The 18,115-nt window shown below is 40.2% G+C and overlaps 1 protein-coding gene across 7 annotated transcripts in view; it reads right to left on the bottom strand.

Moving 5' to 3' along the window:
* OSBPL6 (oxysterol binding protein like 6) overlaps positions 1 to 8,173 on the bottom strand; it is a 179,670-nt gene extending 171,497 nt beyond the window's left edge. For 5 of the 7 annotated variants that reach the window (XM_033112176.1, XM_033112174.1, XM_033112173.1 and 2 more), the window contains exon 1: positions 7,986 to 8,172. The gene's annotated coding sequence lies outside the window, so the exon portion shown is untranslated. Of the gene's footprint in view, positions 1 to 7,985 lie in introns of all 7 variants that reach the window. The other 2 variants (XM_033112168.1, XM_033112166.1) reach the window with 1 other exon arrangement.
* Positions 8,174 to 18,115: the final 9,942 nt, after the last annotated feature.

An 18,115-nucleotide genomic window follows, 5' to 3' on the forward strand; every position in this document is an offset into this window, starting at 1 on the left:
CAATGCAATGATTTATAATTGCACTTTCTGTCTACATAGGACTTAATAGTTCTCTAAGTGTTTTCCCATACTAATGTGAAATGTGATCATTCCCATGACTATTTCACCCTCATTTAACAGATGAGGCTCCCAGAGGTTCCTGGCCTTGGGTCAGCTGCTTGATAAGTGGAGAGGCTGGGAACAGAACATGGGCAGCCATGATCCCTAGTCTAGAGCTCTTCTGTCAAATAAATACGGCTGCTCCGAAAACAAGTGTATCATGATTAAAATTTTTTAAAAAGTACCACAAGACAGCAGGGTATTTTCACAGAAGGATGCATTGAAAAAAAGAAGTGAAATGTGTGGCAAGAAGAAGCAGTTTAGCACAATACTGTTATCACATGTATTTAATATATGCTACTAATCTCTTAAAAGAAATGTAGTTAAATGTTCACTCATGTCACATTAAACCCGCTCCTAAAATTCCAGTAGGAATTAGATACACTAGTGCATCCTGAAATTTAATGCATCCTGAAATTTCAACAGTCCTGGAAAGTTATGGAAAGGGTTTTCCAGATACTTCCACATGTCCTCCACAAAGCCAAGCTCCCAAAGGTCATTCCTCTTTTGTGATATCGAGCTTCTCTGACCTTTCCCCATCCACCTCCATCAACCTTTGCTCTTTACCCGCTTTGACACCTAAAGCTTCCTGCAGCACACTGCTACAGGTTGCTGCCTATTCCTCCTAGTTTTCAAATAAATTTTTTTGAAAAAGAACATAGCCACTAATATATCGGAACTTCCACAGAGAAAAGAAATGCATATTATATACTTAATTCATTTATTAGGATACATATTTAATCCTAACTTCATGCCGAGAGGTTAAAAGAAAGAGACTAATGTAACATTTTCCCCTGTATACTTTAGCAGTGTTCTCATTTAAAGCTACCAATTCCAGATGAAGGACTATATCTGTTAACTTCGGATAAATATGTATTAATGACAATAATTAAACGATTTTGATTTCTTTTAAGGAAAATTATTTTGCAGCACGATACCTCTGATCATCACCACGTTTTTCCTTTTCTTCAGTATAACTCAATTATTGATATCATTGCTTATTAAATTCATATCAGTATATAATTAGTCTTCCCAAAGCTATGACCTACCAACCATTAAGTTGCCACCTCGGCTTTCTCTGTCTTACTATTCCATACCTTAATATTTGGTAGCCCTTTGTGGACTCCAGGAGGACAAAGGCACAATGAAACAATCATTCTTATGAAAGCATGTGTTTAAGAGTAGAATACCATGAAAGGTTTTGGAAGTTATCATAAAAATACTCCAAGGAATGGGTATTTCAAGAGATGAAGGGGATAATTGCATCTACAAAAGAAGGGGGGCAGAAGAGATTGGTGATTCCCAGCACAAGCTCCCCAAACCATGGCCACTTTTAAAAACTGTAGATTCCTAGACACCATCTCAAACCTCAGGGCTAGCAGAGGATCTCAAGGCTGTGACCCATAAAATAACATTTTCTCTATTTTATCACTGTAAGCTGCATCTGATGGAGCTGGAGTAGCAATTAATACCATCTCTATTTCTGTGCTCTCCCAGGCCCAGGCTTCTGCCACTTCAATGCCTGTTCTCCGTGAACGCTCATCCCCACCTAGGTCCTCATCAATATCCCTTAGGACTCCCTTCCGGTAAGACCCGTTAGCCGAGGGCAGAGTGCCAAGGGCAGGGCAAGTGCAGAGATCCAAGGTGTGCTAACTCTGTCCCAAAGAGCAGCCGCTTCCAGGGTCTCTCCTGTCTGAACTTGAGCCTGTCAGGGCAGTAGTGACGGTGAGTCTTTATGGCAACTACCATGGGACTCAACGATGCAAGGGAATACTATTGGTTACAACTAGTCAACATTCTTCATCAGTACAAGTAAACCTCAAGAAATTTAAAAATTATCTTGGTCTGAATAGATAATATGTTCACATATTTAAAACTTTAAACAGAGTGCACTGAATAAGTGTCTTTCCCATCCCCACTCCAACCACCCAGTTCTCTTCCCCAGAGGCAATCACTATTGCCAGTTTCCTGGATCACTGTCCAGAAATAGTCATAACATACAAGTGCAAACACATTATCTATAAACTCCTATTTCACACCAATGGCCATATACTACTCTGTACCTTGGTTTGTTCCCTGCCAGTATCTTAGAGATCATTCCACATCAGCAAATACAGAATGATCTCATTCCTTTTCGCAGCTACCTAGTTTTATTTCTGCTCCTAATTTATTTAACCAATCCCATACTGGTGGATATTTAGCTTTCTCTAAACCTTTGAACATTACAGACAATACTGCAATGGATGTTGTGCAAATTCATTTTGTGATGTACAAGTATTTCTGTAGAAACATTTCTTAGATTTCCTGGGGTGAGAAGGTAGGTAAATTTTTAATTTGGGAAGTATTTCCAAACTCCTACATTGTTGCTGGATCATTTTGTACCCCTACCAACAATGTATGAGCCTGTCAGTTTCCCCAAAGCCTTGTTAATACCTCAAGGTATTAACAAACATCAAGATCTTTGCCAATTTAATAGGCTAAATAGTTTACAATTGTATTCCTCATATCCTGAGTTGAGCATAATCTCTTATTTGTAAGTGCCATTTATAATTCCTTTTCTGTAAAATGTTTGTCCCTTGCTTTTGCCCATTTCTTAGACTAACGGTCATTTTTCTTATTGATACATAGAAACCTCTTTGGATATTAAAGAGTTACTCCTTCTCTATAACACATGTTGTAAAAAGTTTTTCTTCCTGGTGTGTGATGTTTATCTACTTTACACATACCATCTTTTCTTAAATGGAGTTTAATTTATCAATCTTTTATCTTATGTCTTCTGTATTCTTCAAAAATTTTAAAAGCTTTTTCTTTTTAAGTGTAGAGACAGGCATTTTCCCTAATACCTGATCTCCACAAACCTTTGGACTTATACTTTTATTTCCTTTGTTGGCACTTTTTGAAATGAGGCTAGAAGACAAGCTGAGATGTAATATCCATCTACTTCCTGCCTAGACCTTCCCATTCCATTACCCTGAGTTCCAGTGGATTTTGCTCTCCTTTTCCCTTGTTTTCTTCATGAAATTTCACATGAACCCTACATTTGCGTGGCCTACCTTGCAGATCATACTCTTTTTATAGTTCTGGCTTCAATCTGAAGTTTACTGCAATCAAATAGAATTTCATTAATGTCTTTTCATAATCAACATGTCATTCAAACTGGGCTACTTTTTCAATTCTAGGGAAATTATACAACAGAAACTATTCAGATTGTTGCCTGACAGAGTGAGAATATGCAAGAACTTGTCTAGCTGCTACAAATAAAAAGACAGCAAAAATGTTATCTTAATTTAAAATAAAATCAGACTTTAGATTTGATCTCCAGAAATGACATGTAACAAAAACTTTTTATTTTGATGTTCCTTTAGGTATTCTATTCTTAAAACTTCAGTAGTTGATAACAGTTTGCTACTCGTGCCAACGTATTATGTATTTAAAATATCAAAGTACCTTTTTCGAATTTATGAAACTTAAGCAGTGGTTTGGGAGATGTGAAATAAAGCTATTGCTGGAAATTGAGGCCAGGTTTATTTTAGGTTTGATTTTTGGGAAAAAAAGAAAGATTCTAAAAATATAGTACTGTTGTTCTCCCTCCTACTTCCACACTCTTTTCAAAAGGTGGATGGGTCTGTCTCAAGAGCTACAGTGAGAATTGCCTCCATAAGATGCAAGATAAAAAAGTAAAAGTTAATGTTCTACTTTTGACTCAATACTCTCTATACTTTGATTTTCTCTCCTATTAGCATATGGAAAGAGAATGACAAAGGAAGAGATAAAAAAGCACACAGTGCAAGATAATTTAATTTTCCTCTATCCTTTCCTGTCCATTGAGTTAAAAGACAAAGCTATGGTATCAAAATAACAAAGAGCAAAGAATGTTAAATACTGATACTTGTAGTGTTTATTCTTCTTATCATACCCCTGAAAACAAAGTCTTTCCTCTAAGGACCTAAGAAAATTTAAAAATATATGTATGATTTCACTTCTATACCAGCTGCTAAAGAAGGAGAATGATAGAAATGAAGCTTAAAATCCCACTACAGAGGTTTCTATTGGGTCATTTTCTCATTCACCTACCCATAATTAGGGAAGAGCTTTTATTTCCTGCTATCACCAACAGAAATAAACTGCTTGGCACATTATCTCCTACCTATATTTGCACAAGGGGCTAGTGCCATACTGGGGAAGTCTCTGGGACTTATTTTTCCCACCTGGAAAATGGGAGGGGTTGGAATAGAAGATTTTTAAAACTGCTTTCAGCTCTAACACCTTATGAATCTAATATAAAGGTCATTCAAGCATCAGCACCTTAAGCAAATATCAGTGTTTCTACTATTTGGGTATTTTCTTCAGATGAGTATATTTCATAAATTGACATATAGCTTTCTTGAACAGAAAAACAAAATCCATCATATCTAAAGGAGATCATTTTTATGTCTTAATCATGAATTCTTTGTACTCAGTCTCATAACACAGATGAAACATCCTCAAATGACAATGTGCCAATATTTTACATCTCTCTAACTCAGTTATCCCTTAGACAGTCCTGGATATTAAGCTACTTGGTTGGGTTGACCTTCTTTCTAGCTCTGCCTTCTGTCAGCTTACTATTTAGATTTTCTGAGACACTGGCTCTATCAGAACGAATTCCCTTTTTAGTTTTTTCCAAATGAAAGACTCTCATCGCAATCAGCAGTCTCCTCAGTAGGGGCCCTGCCTTGGGTCTCCAGCCCTCCATACACCCGCCAGTCCATCAGTTCCCTAGACATGTATTTGAACCCTTTGAGTGGTTCACTGTTGAAAAATTTCACATGGCTTCTTCCACTTCTGTTCATATCATTTCCTCTGTCTGTTATGGCCTTCCTCTTCTCAGCTAGGCTACTTCCTGCTCATCTATCCTGTAAGTCTCTGCCATGAACCCTTGGCAACTCTGGTTACACACAGCGACGCTTCCTCATCCCTCAACTGTCACCTTGTGGGTCTTCTGGCACCGTAGCCTCTTCTGCCTTCTGATGACTCTGCATTGTCCTTATTTTGTTTTCCTTAAAACGTTAAAATTATCACTGATCCATGCATCACCTTTTTTTTTAATCAAATGGTTACTTATAAATGTACCACCAAACCCAAGTACTATATCATTACCACCAATAACTTACATCCACCTATATGTTCCTCCCCCTGCCACCTCCTGGTTCCCCCAAAAGACAACTGCTATCCCAAGTTGCAAGTTCATCATTCTCTTGCTTAAAAGAAAAAAAAAAGTGTATTTCAACACACACACACAAATGCTTGTTTGTATTTGATGATGTGTGTTTGCTTGTTTCCCTGGCTGTGTAAATTAGTACAATTTTGGAAAATAATTTGGTAATATCTAGTAAGTTGAACATTCACATACCCTACAAATCAGAATTCTATGCCTTGGTATTTACCCAAGAGAAATAATCAAAGCGGCACTCTGAAATTTTTTTAAATGGAAAAAGAAATGGCCATTGACAGGAGAACAGGAAGTATTTTGTGTTATAGACACATAATGAATGAATCTCAGTGACATAATGTTGAATGGGGAAAAAAGTCCCAGAAGTCAACAGACAGTAAGAGACATTTTTTTTCAAGATTAAAAACGAACTACAAAAAAGGATTATAGTTATTACATAACTTCACAGTAAAAAAAACAATAAATCCTTATTTTGAGAATTCATGCCTTATCCTCCCAAACTAGACTACAAACTCTTAAGGGCAGGGACATCTTTTCATTCTTATTCATATCTTCCATATGCCTAGACCAGTGTCTTGAACAGAGGGTACTCAATAAGTAATTATCCATTGAATGATTACTGAATGCTACCTAACCCTGGCGTTTTAATAAAATTTAAATCTTCTCCCTCATCCAACAGTTTCATGAATAAAATCACATAAAACTTTTATCTACTTATGGATTAACCTAATCCTATTTCTGCAGTGGTACTAGGGATCTTCAAACACAAACATTTCATCCTAGAAAGACTTTACCTTTTTTCTTGGAGTAAAGTTAACTTAAGGTTAAAGCAGTCTAAGGACAAGAAAACTTACACTATGTGATCCTGTAAAAGTCCCACAGAATCACTTCATACCATAACCAAGAGCCATCTGATAAACCATCATAATTTGAAACTGAAATATCCCAAAAGGAATGCATTCACTGAATGCATAACTGAGTTATCATCATCAAAACTGAAAATATGAGCCAAAACAGGATTTTTAGGTTTTCTAAAAGCAAAGATTTTAATTTCGAAATACTTTGTTTCTACTTAAAAAAAGTATTTTTAGGGGGAAACACATGAAATCCAGGGACAGAATAATAGGAATAATATTCCACCAATCAGGACCTTCCTTATAACCCAATGAGGGCTATGCATATTCTCTGTAGGTGATTACAGCCCAGTTATGCTGCAGCTTCCCTTCGACCTTGGGAACTCTGCTCACTCTGAGTTACTGTGAGGTCTTCTGTTTCATTTATTATTAGTCTTTGTATATCTGCAATGCTGTAGCATTCAATAGGAATATCGACATTGTGAGCTTGCAGTACCTAAAACTGTAGAAATGCTTCCAAAAAACAAAGTGGGGAGGGAATACAGCCAAGAGGAAAACAAAGTTAAGGCTATTAAAAAAGAATATTTTTAAATTTTACCTTTGACGAAAGACCACATTAATTAATCAGCTCTATGATGTAAAACCATCACTGGCATGAAAATTTTCAATTTAAGAAAAGACGTTCAAAAAATTATTTTATTTGGAAAATATCACAACTGAATATGATATACAATTTGCTAAAACTAGCCCAGCAATTTAAAATGGAAATTCTAATAGAGAAAAATTCTATAGGACTTTGCGTCCGGGAGAAAGAATTAATCCGGCAACCCAGTGGGTTCACTTAGTTTCGTGTCATTTGCTTCATGTCCATTATGTAATGCTTTCCCCATCTTTAGGTCTCTCTGTTTAAGCTACCGTTCAGGTATGTCACAGAACTGCCACAAAATCAGTATAGGTAATAACTTTCAAGAAAAAAGCTTAAAATGTGTCATGCAGATGTGTCCAAATACATTAGAGGCTTTAAAAACAAAAATCTGCTTGTGTCATTACTTCTTCCCAGCTTCCTCCCCAGGTCTCCCATCCCCTCCTCCCCCAGCAACCCCAGCGACAAGATCAGCGGGCAGTTCCCGGCTGGAAGCAAGGAAAGACGTCTTGACTGCAATGCAAACCCTGTCCCGGTCTGAACCAGGGAAGGCAGACTCGGCCCTGGCCTGGGTATGGACTAAGGATGCAGGGAAGGATGCAGAGGCGCCAGCAGCGGCTGGGCAGGGGTGCCCCGTGAGGGCAGTCCGCAGTGCACGCGCACAATAAAACCCAATGCACAACTTCCCGGGCCGCTCCTCCCCACTCTCCGGATTCCCTGAAAGGTGCAGCGTAGGCGTTAGCTGGAGCAGGCGCTCTCATCTGCACGCGGGTTCGGTTTTCCGCTGACAATTACATCAGTCCCTTTCCCTGCCCCAGCTTCCTCCTCAGCAGTCTGGGGGCGCCGCAGCACCCGGCGGCGTGGGGGAATACAGGCGCGAGAGCCAGCCCTCCCGAATTCCCAACGAGGGGGAGGGGAGGCCGGCGAGCAGGGACCACGACCCAGGTGCCCCCTCCCACCTCGGCCGCGGGGCTGAACTAGCACTGCCTCCCCGACTCCCAGCCGCTGGGGTTATCCTGCCAGGGGAGTCCCCCAAGGGCTACGAACCCCAAAGCAAGGCTGCCCATCCGCTAGTCCCTCAGGGTCCTTGGCCCTTCGGACCCCACAATACCCCGGGCCACGGTGCGGGCACAGTCCTGTCCGCTCCAGGGATCCCCTCTGCAGCTAGGACACCTACCTGGGAGGCTGGAGGCACCGCGGATTCTGCGGCGGCCGCGGCGGGAGGCGGGAGACTGCCCTGGCCGGCGGACTGGCGTGCTGGATGGCAGGGGAGCAGAGGCGCGGGCGCCGCCTGCGCGGAGCCGCGGTCTCCAGTACCCACAGCAGCAGCCGCGGCGGTGCTGCGCCTCCAGTGGGCCGCCGCCGCAGCCCCTCCTCTCCCACGGGCGGGGCGCTCTAGCGGGGCGGCGCTCCGGGCTCCCCGCCCCCGGCTGGTAGGCTGTGCGGGAGTGGAACCCGCTGCGGTCAGCGCTCGTGCTGCACTCCCACCCTGCGGGGCACCCCTCACTGAATCTCTGGGAAAGCCGCGGGTCGGCGCACCAAGCCTTCGATGGGCCGGGTCTCTGTGCCTGGGGTCACCTCTGTCTAGGCCCCCGTGGAAACCCCCGGTGTCCAAAGATCACCCCTGGGCATCGCAGGGCTTAAGCGCCATAGGAGCAACCCCGCCTGCCCAAGCCAGCGGAGGTGGACCGGCCCTGATCGATCTCCTCGGCCCTGATCGATCGCAATGGGTGGCTCCGAATGTCACCAGCGCTCGCGGCCTGGAGCGCAGCCGCTGAGAGCACCTCGGGAGAGCGGATTCAGAAGGGAACAGCAGCCGGGCGGCCTCCCCGAGGCGCTGCCAAGCCAGTCTCGGGCCCTCATTCAGGCTGATCAGTAAACCCACAGGCTATGTGTGCCTGCTCCCCGCCGTCCCTGACACTCTGGAGGAAAAACTTCTCAGGCCCAGAGAAACCTGGGCTCCTTGAAAGGATCCCTGGCGGAAAGCCCCACCTCACTTCAACCCTTTCCACTCCCTTAAACTCTTCTGCCCTTAAACCTTTCCCAGCCTATGCCCTCAAGCAGATTAATCTAAAGGCAAATTTGTTGGAAAACACTGCGTAATTTAAATATTTGCACTTTTTTCCCCCTGTAAATGGATGACTGAGCAAATGTCAGAGGTATCTCAAGACCTTGCGGTCATCACCATCTTCAGGGGGGAAAATTCCAGAGAACACTTCTTGTAACTGGGACTATTACAGAAACAGCACTGGAGTGCTTTGTGGGCTTTCTAGGGGTCCACGTTGGGTGAGTTGGGGGGCGGGGTGGTGCCTTCAAAAACTAAAGATATTGCTATCCACTGAGGCAACTGTGATGGCAAGTCACTGTTCTTTGTGCTGATAATATCCTGATTTGCTATGAAATATAGTCAATTATATGTACTGTTTTGTCACATACAATTTCTCTTGAATCTCCAATCCCACCTTTTGAGTTAGAGTCTTCCACCATAACTAGTAACATTCTCATAGTGTCCTGTCATAAAATACTAAATGCTGGAGCCTGTGACACATCACAGTTTCACCTTAACTCCTTCCCTGTGAAGACAGTCTCCTCAAGTGAGGGACTGGGGGGCGCTTACCTACACTTGATCATCACCACCTTTTTACTCCTTTTATTCAGGGTCCACTGACAATCTCTACTCTCTCTAAAAAGAAAAAAGAAGTGTAAAAAGAGATGAGAGAGAGTACACAGTCTTTAACCTAAAGAAGTACGTCTCCATTTTTTTTCGCTGAAACTCTAATTGCAGAGAACCATAAATTATGGGAGAAGGGAAAGAAACTATCACGACCCAGTTCTCGTGTGTTATCTCAAGAATGCTTACACTTGTCACTCTATTCCACAGTATTTCCATGTTCCGTTATTTTAAAACTAGGTTTGAAATGACAGGAAAAAGTCTATTACCTGTCTTATTCATTGATGAATCATCAAATACGATGTGACGGAACTACACCCATCCATTTGGGGAAATAGATTAAAGAGAGCTAACACTGCATATCAAAGCAGTTTCTCCAGTCTGTGCATCACAATATTTTGAAAACCCAGACTGGTATACGTATATAAATATGAATAACAGGCTTTTCATTGTTTTTTCCTTTTTGAGCTACGGTAGGGTTATTGCTCAAAAGTTGCTAGAAAGCAATGTTTTCATGTCATCATCAAGTGTATATTCTTGCTGAGAGTTTAGGCCACAAGTCATATGTTAGCTAAAAGGATATCTGCTCCCTAATCCATTCTTTTTATTTGTCTCAGAGAATTACTTGTTCATGGACTTTTTCACTGTAGGAAGATAATAATATTCTTAAAATACTATTAGTGCTATAATTTCCTAACAGGCAAATGAACTGAGCCTCACACCAATCAGTCCCCACCATCTTTTCATACAATTCTCACACTTCATTTTCATTGCGGTTTTTCTATGGGTACAATTTCAGCTGGGGTTTCTCAGGAAGGCTGAAATGTGAATGCTACATTGAAAGATGCAATCCCAGCGCATCTCTGAAAGATGCTTTCCCAGCAGGAAAAGAGGACTTGCAATGGGGAAGAATGGGAAGCAAATATGTGCTGCAATGTTACCAACCTGGTCTACGCTTCATGAACCTGAAAAGACACAGTCAGTTGCTTGGCCATGTGGAGTGTTTGTGGACAGGTTCTATAACAAACTGGGCCCAGGAACAATCTATTACAGCAAGGACCAAAGAAGAAATCTACCTGCAAGCTCTCTTCCATCTCCTATCTCCCATTGGTCAAAATTTACCCCACTGGTGGGGAACTCCAGTTTTTAGGTTGAGTAATCTGACTTCTTTGACAACTAGAGAAACAAATTGCATGCTTAGCAGCCAGTATGATATAGTATTCGCGCTGGATTGTTCTATAGGCAACTTGGTTATGCTGGAAACTGTATCCCAGAATACACTTTACTGTACGCTCACAGATCTATATTTGTCCAGATAAACAAAACTGCAGTTGCCTGAATTTCGAGTTTCATTTCAAATAAAGTGAAGCAGCAGCCATTAAACTCTAAAAGTTGTAATTGGTTAGATATGCCAAGAGAAAACTATCAAGATGCGAGGGTTCTTGTTTATCCCCACTGTGTTCTCTCTGCAGAATAAGTGCGGCCACAGTTGGGATAACAGACTCTTCACAGACTCACAGAGGTGGTGGTCACAAGGAGTGAACAATCTCCTGTAGCCTTCCACACCAGCTCTCCTTGTGGTCTCAGTACAGCAGCTGGATTGTGCCTCACTTCCAGCTTTCCCGACAAGCTTGGACTCCTTTGTGTCAGGGCTGGTCTCTGATCCTTCAACAGCCGCTTTTCAGAGTCTTACTTTCCTAGCTCCTCCCACAAATGTGGAAGTCTAATTCCTATAATAAACTCCTTCTTCAGCATCCTTATCGCGGTTCTGCTTCCCAGACTGAACTCTGTTGGCCTGAACATGAGCTTGTGGTTGATCTGCTCCAGGAGGCCTGCACTGACTGGGTCAGTAGTCACTTGAGGCAGTTGAGGCAGCAAGTCGTTCAGAGACCTGGAGAAATGGGAGGCCAAGAGCATCTGAGCAGGTACTCTAGCTGTGCTCTACACATGTAACAAAAATATTCATACTTTGCTGTGTATTTATTCATTGAAAGTGATTCACTTTGGTGTATCATTCCCACGTCGTCTAAATGAACAATGGCTTATTTTGCCTTTGTTAAGACATAATTTTGGCTCTTTGAATGGAAAACAATAAATCAAACCTCAGTTGGACAATTCTGACTATTATCTTCTCCCAGCTATGGATGTATCCTATCTGAGTTTCCCATTTTGTTATAAATTTGAACTTGAACATAAAGGAGAGCATTCTTTTTGTAATTTACTCTTTGTAAAGTAGTTGGTTTTTCCTGTTTTTTTTTTGTTTCTTTTTTTTTTAAACAAATTTACTATTTTTACAATACCAAAGAAAAAAATCAAAAGGCAAACTCTCTGAAACAATAAATTCTTGCAGAAAGGGTGCAATGTTACCTAGTGCTTCTAGGTGAGGTGCCTTGATCACATATATTGTCAAAATTTTTCTTACCAAGAATATTGCCATCAAGAACTCCTGGCATCTGGCAAGTTCAGAAGCCTAACCTTCAGGCTGCAAACTCCATTTAGTCCTGTATCCTTCCTTCCCACACCATCGTGATCTGCCCAGATGACTTGTTGATCCAGCCCAGAGAATATTGTTATATCCACTTCAGAATAAACCTTTCATTCAGAGGCTTATCAGAGCCTCTAAAAGGATTGAGAACTGGGATTTTATTGAGCTTTGTCGAGGTAGGAGGCAACGAGGGGGGTTGCCTTTTGGTCCCTGTTTCATTCACTTAAGTCAATAAGTATTTATAGAGTTTCTATTATGTGTTAGGTATTATTCTAGGTGCTTCAGATATGAATGAACAAAACATAAAGGCTGCCCTCATAAAGCTTATATTCCAGCAAAGGGAGACAGACAATAAACAAATAGGTCTAACAGATAAGTAAATTACATAGTATATTAGACAGTCATAGGTGATATGGAAAATCTTAAAAGTTGAGCACCTTAAGAGAGACGGAGGTGGGTTGCCGCATTGCAATATTAAATAAAGTGGTCAATCTGGGTCTCATTGAGAAGATGACACTTGAGAAAAGACTGGAAGGAGACGAGGAAGTTGTCAAGCAGATATATGGGAATGGGAAGTTCCTATTCTAGTCACAGAGACCAGACACTGTAAAGTCAATGGAGGAAGCGTGTGAGTGTGTTCCCGGAAGGGCAGGAGGTCAGAGTGCCTAGAAGAGAATGAGGACAGAATAGAGTGTGAGGAGAAGAAAGTAATGAGGGACCAGATCATGCAGGGCCCATAAACCATTGTGAGGACTTCATATTTTATTCTGAGTGAGATGGGCATCAATCACAGGTCCATGCGTGGATGGAGTGAAATGATTTGATTTACATTGTAAAAGACTTGTGTGTGTGTGTGTGTGTGTGTGTGTGTGTGTGTGTAGAACAGGCTACCACAACAAGGAACAGGGCATGTAGCAAAGGTGTGATGAGAGAATTTAGGTGGTTCCTAGACATACATTTTAAAGAAATTGAATCATAGAATGAGAAAGTCTTTTCATCTATCTATCTACCTATCTGTCATTTAGCTATCTTTTTTGGAGGACCACAAGAAATCTCAATTTGGTGCTCATATGTTGTTAATACTGTGTTTCCCCAAAAAGAAGACCTAGCCGGACCATCGGCTGTAATGCGTCTTTTGGAGCAAAAATTAATAAAAGACCAGTCTTAGTTTAATATAAGACCAGGAATATAATATAATATAATGTAATGTAATATAATATAATACCGGGTCTTATATTAATTTTTGCTCCAAAAGATGCTTTAGAGCTGATGGTCTGGCTAGGTCTTATTTTTGGGGAAACAGGATATCTCTCTTTAACATTTGCAAATCTCTCATTTTAACAAAAAGCAAGCAGTCTCAAAGCCTTTGATCCTATTAGGATGTTTCCAGAAGTTAATGACATTATTTGTTGGTTGATTTCCATTGCATTTATTTTTAGAGTTATTTTCTATTTGTAGCTTGTGATACAATTGTGATATAAAGTTTGTTTTTAGAATGCATTTATTTAGGAATACTTTTAAAGGATGTGTATCCAAAAACATATTAGGTAAATAATACTCTATATAGTAAACAGATATAGCCAAAAATATCATTAAAGCAGTAGGAAAACAACTGAAAATGGAGAAAAACTGCTAAGCTGGAAAAAGCAGTCAGAAAGGCTGAGATTATAAACCCAGTATGAATCTTTTTTAGCTATTTGACCAGGTTTCTGAACCTCTGTCTAAAGATAGAAGAGAGTTGGAAAAAAAAACTCTAAAACCTACTAATGTTGTTGGGGTTACAGTAACATGTAAAGTACCTCCCAGATAAAAGGCTCTGGACAGATGTCCGTTGGGTTATCTCTGCCTCCCAAAAGCTCATCATTCCTTGGAAATGAAACACTAATTTTATGATTGATCTTCATGAAAGTTTGCTGATTCTTGCCAAGTTTGAATGTGACCATTTATCCCCACAGAACTGCTTCCTATATTCTTCCTACGTTCTGCTGTTCTTTTTCAGAAGTTGTAGACTTGCCTTTTTCCCTCTACTTGATTATCAGCTTCATGAGGGCAGCTCTTTGACCAAAGCCATGTATATTGTGGGTGATTAATACATATTTGAATAGCAGCTTGATTCCATTAATCATTTTTTCAGTGATAAATTTGTGCCCAACACATGTATCTTAAATCAATCTGTCTGAAAACAACCACTGGGAGACCTTGAGCTCATCAGGACTCATGGCCCAAGACTCTACACACACACAAAGTACTATCCCTAACCAGAATCACTGTCTCACATATAATATGACCTACGTTTCTTCAAGTATATGTGAATGCTGTTGGGATTAATAAAACACAATTCATTTAAACGTACGACTAAGTTTCTAGTAGGTTTGGGTTATAATATCTTTTCTCAATGGATACTTTCACGAATGAGTCCACAAATTTTCTGTTTGTTTGCTTTTAACATCATAAATCTTTGCTCTGTAAGTGGTTGGGAAATGCTAGACACTCAAAGCATTATGCTGCCCTTGGCTTACACTCTCAAAGCTGGTGGTAAGATTGTACCATAATAATCACACTTAAGATATATAAGTACATCTTGCCTGATACACATAAGGGTGAAATTCGGTAAATCAGTAATACAGTTAGACTTTGCAGTTTGATTCATCCTGATATTCAGCTGTTTCCTTTTTGTTTCTCCCCCTCATGATTAACTTAAGAACTCTGTTCTGTTCCCTTTCTCAAGGCTACCCATACCTCATTAATCTATTGAATTAACAGAATCCTAACCTAAAAAGAACAATTTCTTAATACTCAGGTGCCCGGACACCAAAATCCAACTTACACCTCCCTTGCAGTTTTTACTGGTGAGGCATAAAGCTGCCCCAGGCCTCGATGGCTGAGTTCAAGTCCGAGTCTGGAGTCCAAAGATAACATTATTTTAAAACAGACCATACTCCAGGAAGTGATGTCAGCTCTCAGACCCGCCTGACCTACTCGCTCTTTCCTATGTAAGAAAAAGCTAACTTGAAGTTAGGTGCCACTGTCCCTACAAGACTCTGCCCTGGCAAACTCCTTTTTGCCAGTATTGTTCTTTCAAACAGAAACTCGTGGCACTGTTTTCTTTAGACACTGCCATGGGCATTCTTTCTCTTCCCAACCTTCAATAAAACTTTCTTTGCTCTCCTATTTTTCTGAGTCTTACAAAGTCTGTCACTTTCTGCGAATGACCCAGGGTTAATTCTATACCAGCACAATATACACTATAGAAAAAGGTGGTTATGTACTAATGTTAAGTGTATGGGTAATACCCAAAGCAGCAGTGGTATGTATTACTATACAAATTACATGCAGCATTATTTAGATATAACATTTCTAAAGTTTATTTTCTCATTTTATCATGTGGCCACATTGTGAAATACACAGACAGGTATGCTTTTCATTTGACATAAGAGAAAACAGTAGCTCTGAGGGATTATTTGCCCACAATCACACTGATTAATGGAAGTTCTAGAACTCTATTCTCAACCTCAAGCCCTTTTCCACTCCCTGGACGAGGTATCCTTCCCTGGGCAGCTATATGAATGGAGGCCCACATACCATATGCCTATATATTCAAAAGTTATAAATCAAACAAACAGTTTAATAAAATAGGTCCTGGACATCATAGGAATGGCAGCAGCAAGGCAGACTTTTTGAGTTCTCCTCCGAATCTTGTCACAAATGGAACATCTATAACCCATCAAAGGACTTTCTGCTCATCACACAGAACAGCTAAGAGATTCATGCAAGGATTATTTGAAGGTGGGCAAATTGGGCAAGCAGGGGAAGAGGGAAGGGAGTGGAGTGGAGACACGGCCAAAACCATGGCTGTGGAGACCCGGGGGATCCCAGAATGGAACAGAGAACACAAAAGCCAGGAGGTGGGCTCTTTTCCTTCATCCCATAGCTGATCTCTCCTGCCAAGGGGGCAGCATATCCAGCATTTGAGGCAGTAACCTCAGCTGAGACCTCCACCCGAGCCCTGGGTTGGACAAAAGACACAAACTCCATACACGTTCTTCTCAAGCACACATGGAACATTTTCCAAGATAGACCAAATGTTAGGCCACAAAACAAGTCTTGATAAATTTAAGAAAATTGAAATCATATCAGTTGTCTTCTCTGACCACAGTGCTATGAAATTAGAAATGAACTACAGGAAAAAAAACTACAAGACACACCAATTCGTGGAGGCTGAATAACATGTTACTAAATAATGAATGGGTCAACCAGGAGATCAAGGAAGAAATCAAAAGATATCTCGAGACAAACAAAAATGAAAACACGACGAACCAAAATCTATCGGATGCCGCGAAAGCAGTCCTAAGAGGGAAATTCATAGCATTGCAGGCCTACCTAAAGAAACAAGAAAAATCACTAATCAACAGTTTATCTTCACACTTAAGGGATCTGGAAAAAGAACAGCAAAATAAGCCCAAAGGGAATACAACGAAGGAGATAATAAAGATCAGAGTGGAAATAAATGAAATAGAAACCAGAAAAACAATACAAAAGATCAATGAATCCAAGAGTTGGTTCTTAGAGAAGATACACAAAATCGACAAACCTTTTAGCCAGACTCATTAAAAAAAAGAGAGAGAGGACCAAAATTAATAAAATCAGAAATAAAAGAGGAGAAGTGACAACAGACACCACAGAAATACAAAAAATTTTAAGAAACTACTATGAGCAACTATATGCCAACAAATTTGACAATCTGGAAGAAATGGACAATTTTCTAGAGGCGTACAACCTTCCAAGGCTAACTCAAGAAGAAACAGAAAACCTGAATAGACTGATTACCACCAGGGAAATTGAATCAGTAATCAACAATCTCCCAACAAACAAAAGCCCTGGACCAGATGGCTTTAAAGGTGAATTTTACAAAACGTTCAAAAAAGAATTATCACCTATTCTCCTCAAACTCTTCCAAAAAATCCAGAAGGAGGGTAGACTCCCAAACACTTTTTACGAAGCCACTATCACCCTGATCCCAAAATCAGACAAAGACACCACAAAAAAAGAAAACTACAGGCCGATATCTCTAATGAACATAGATGCAAAAATCCTCAACAAAATATTAGTGAACAGAATTCAGCAATACATTAAAAAGATCATACAACCTGATCAAGTGGGATTCATCCCTGGTATGCAAGGGTGGTTCAACATCTGCAAATCAATTAATGTGATACACCACATTAACAAAATGAAACACAAAAATCATATGATCATATCAATAGATGCAGAAAAAGCATTTGGCAAAATCCAGCAGCCATTTATGATAAAAACCCTTAAGAAAGTGGGAATAGAGGTATCATATCTCAACATAATAAAGGCCATATATGATAAACCCACAGCTAACATCATACTCAATGGGGAAAAGCCAAAACCATTCCCCTTAAGATCAGGAACAAGGCAAGGTTGCCCACTTCCTCCACTTCTATTCAACATAGGGCTGGAAGTTCAACCCACAGCAATCAGACAAGAAAAAGAAATAAAAGGCATCCAAATTGGTAAGGAGGAAGTAAAATTGTCATTATATGCAGATGACATGATACTATATATAGAGAAACCTAAAGACTTCACCAAGAAACTATTAGAGTTGATAGATGAATTTAGTAAAGTAGCAGGATATAAAACTAATTTTCAGAAACCAGTTGCATTTGTATATACCAATAATAAAACATCAGAAGGAGAAATTTTTTAAAAATCCCATTTACAATTGCTTCAAAGACTATGAAATACCTTGGAATTAATTTAACCAAAGAAGTAAAAGATCTGTACTCAAAAAATTATAAGACACTGAAGAAAAAAATGAAAGAAGATACGAATAGATGGAAACACATACCATGTTCATGGATAGGAAGAATTAATATAGTTAAAATGTCCATACTGCCTAAGGCAATATACATATTCATTGCAATTCCAATCAAACTACCAATGACATTTTTCACAGAAATAGAACATATAATCCTAAAATTTACATGGAACCATAAAAGACCCCAGATAGCCTCAGCAATCTTGAGAAATAAGAACAAAGTGAGAGGTATAACGATACCTGACATCAAATTATACTACAAGTCATCAGTAATTAAAACAGCATGGTACTGGCATAAAAACAGACACA

Source organism: Rhinolophus ferrumequinum, chromosome 8, assembly GCF_004115265.2.
Source record: "Rhinolophus ferrumequinum isolate MPI-CBG mRhiFer1 chromosome 8, mRhiFer1_v1.p, whole genome shotgun sequence".
NCBI classification, from domain to species: Eukaryota; Metazoa; Chordata; class Mammalia; order Chiroptera; family Rhinolophidae; genus Rhinolophus; species Rhinolophus ferrumequinum.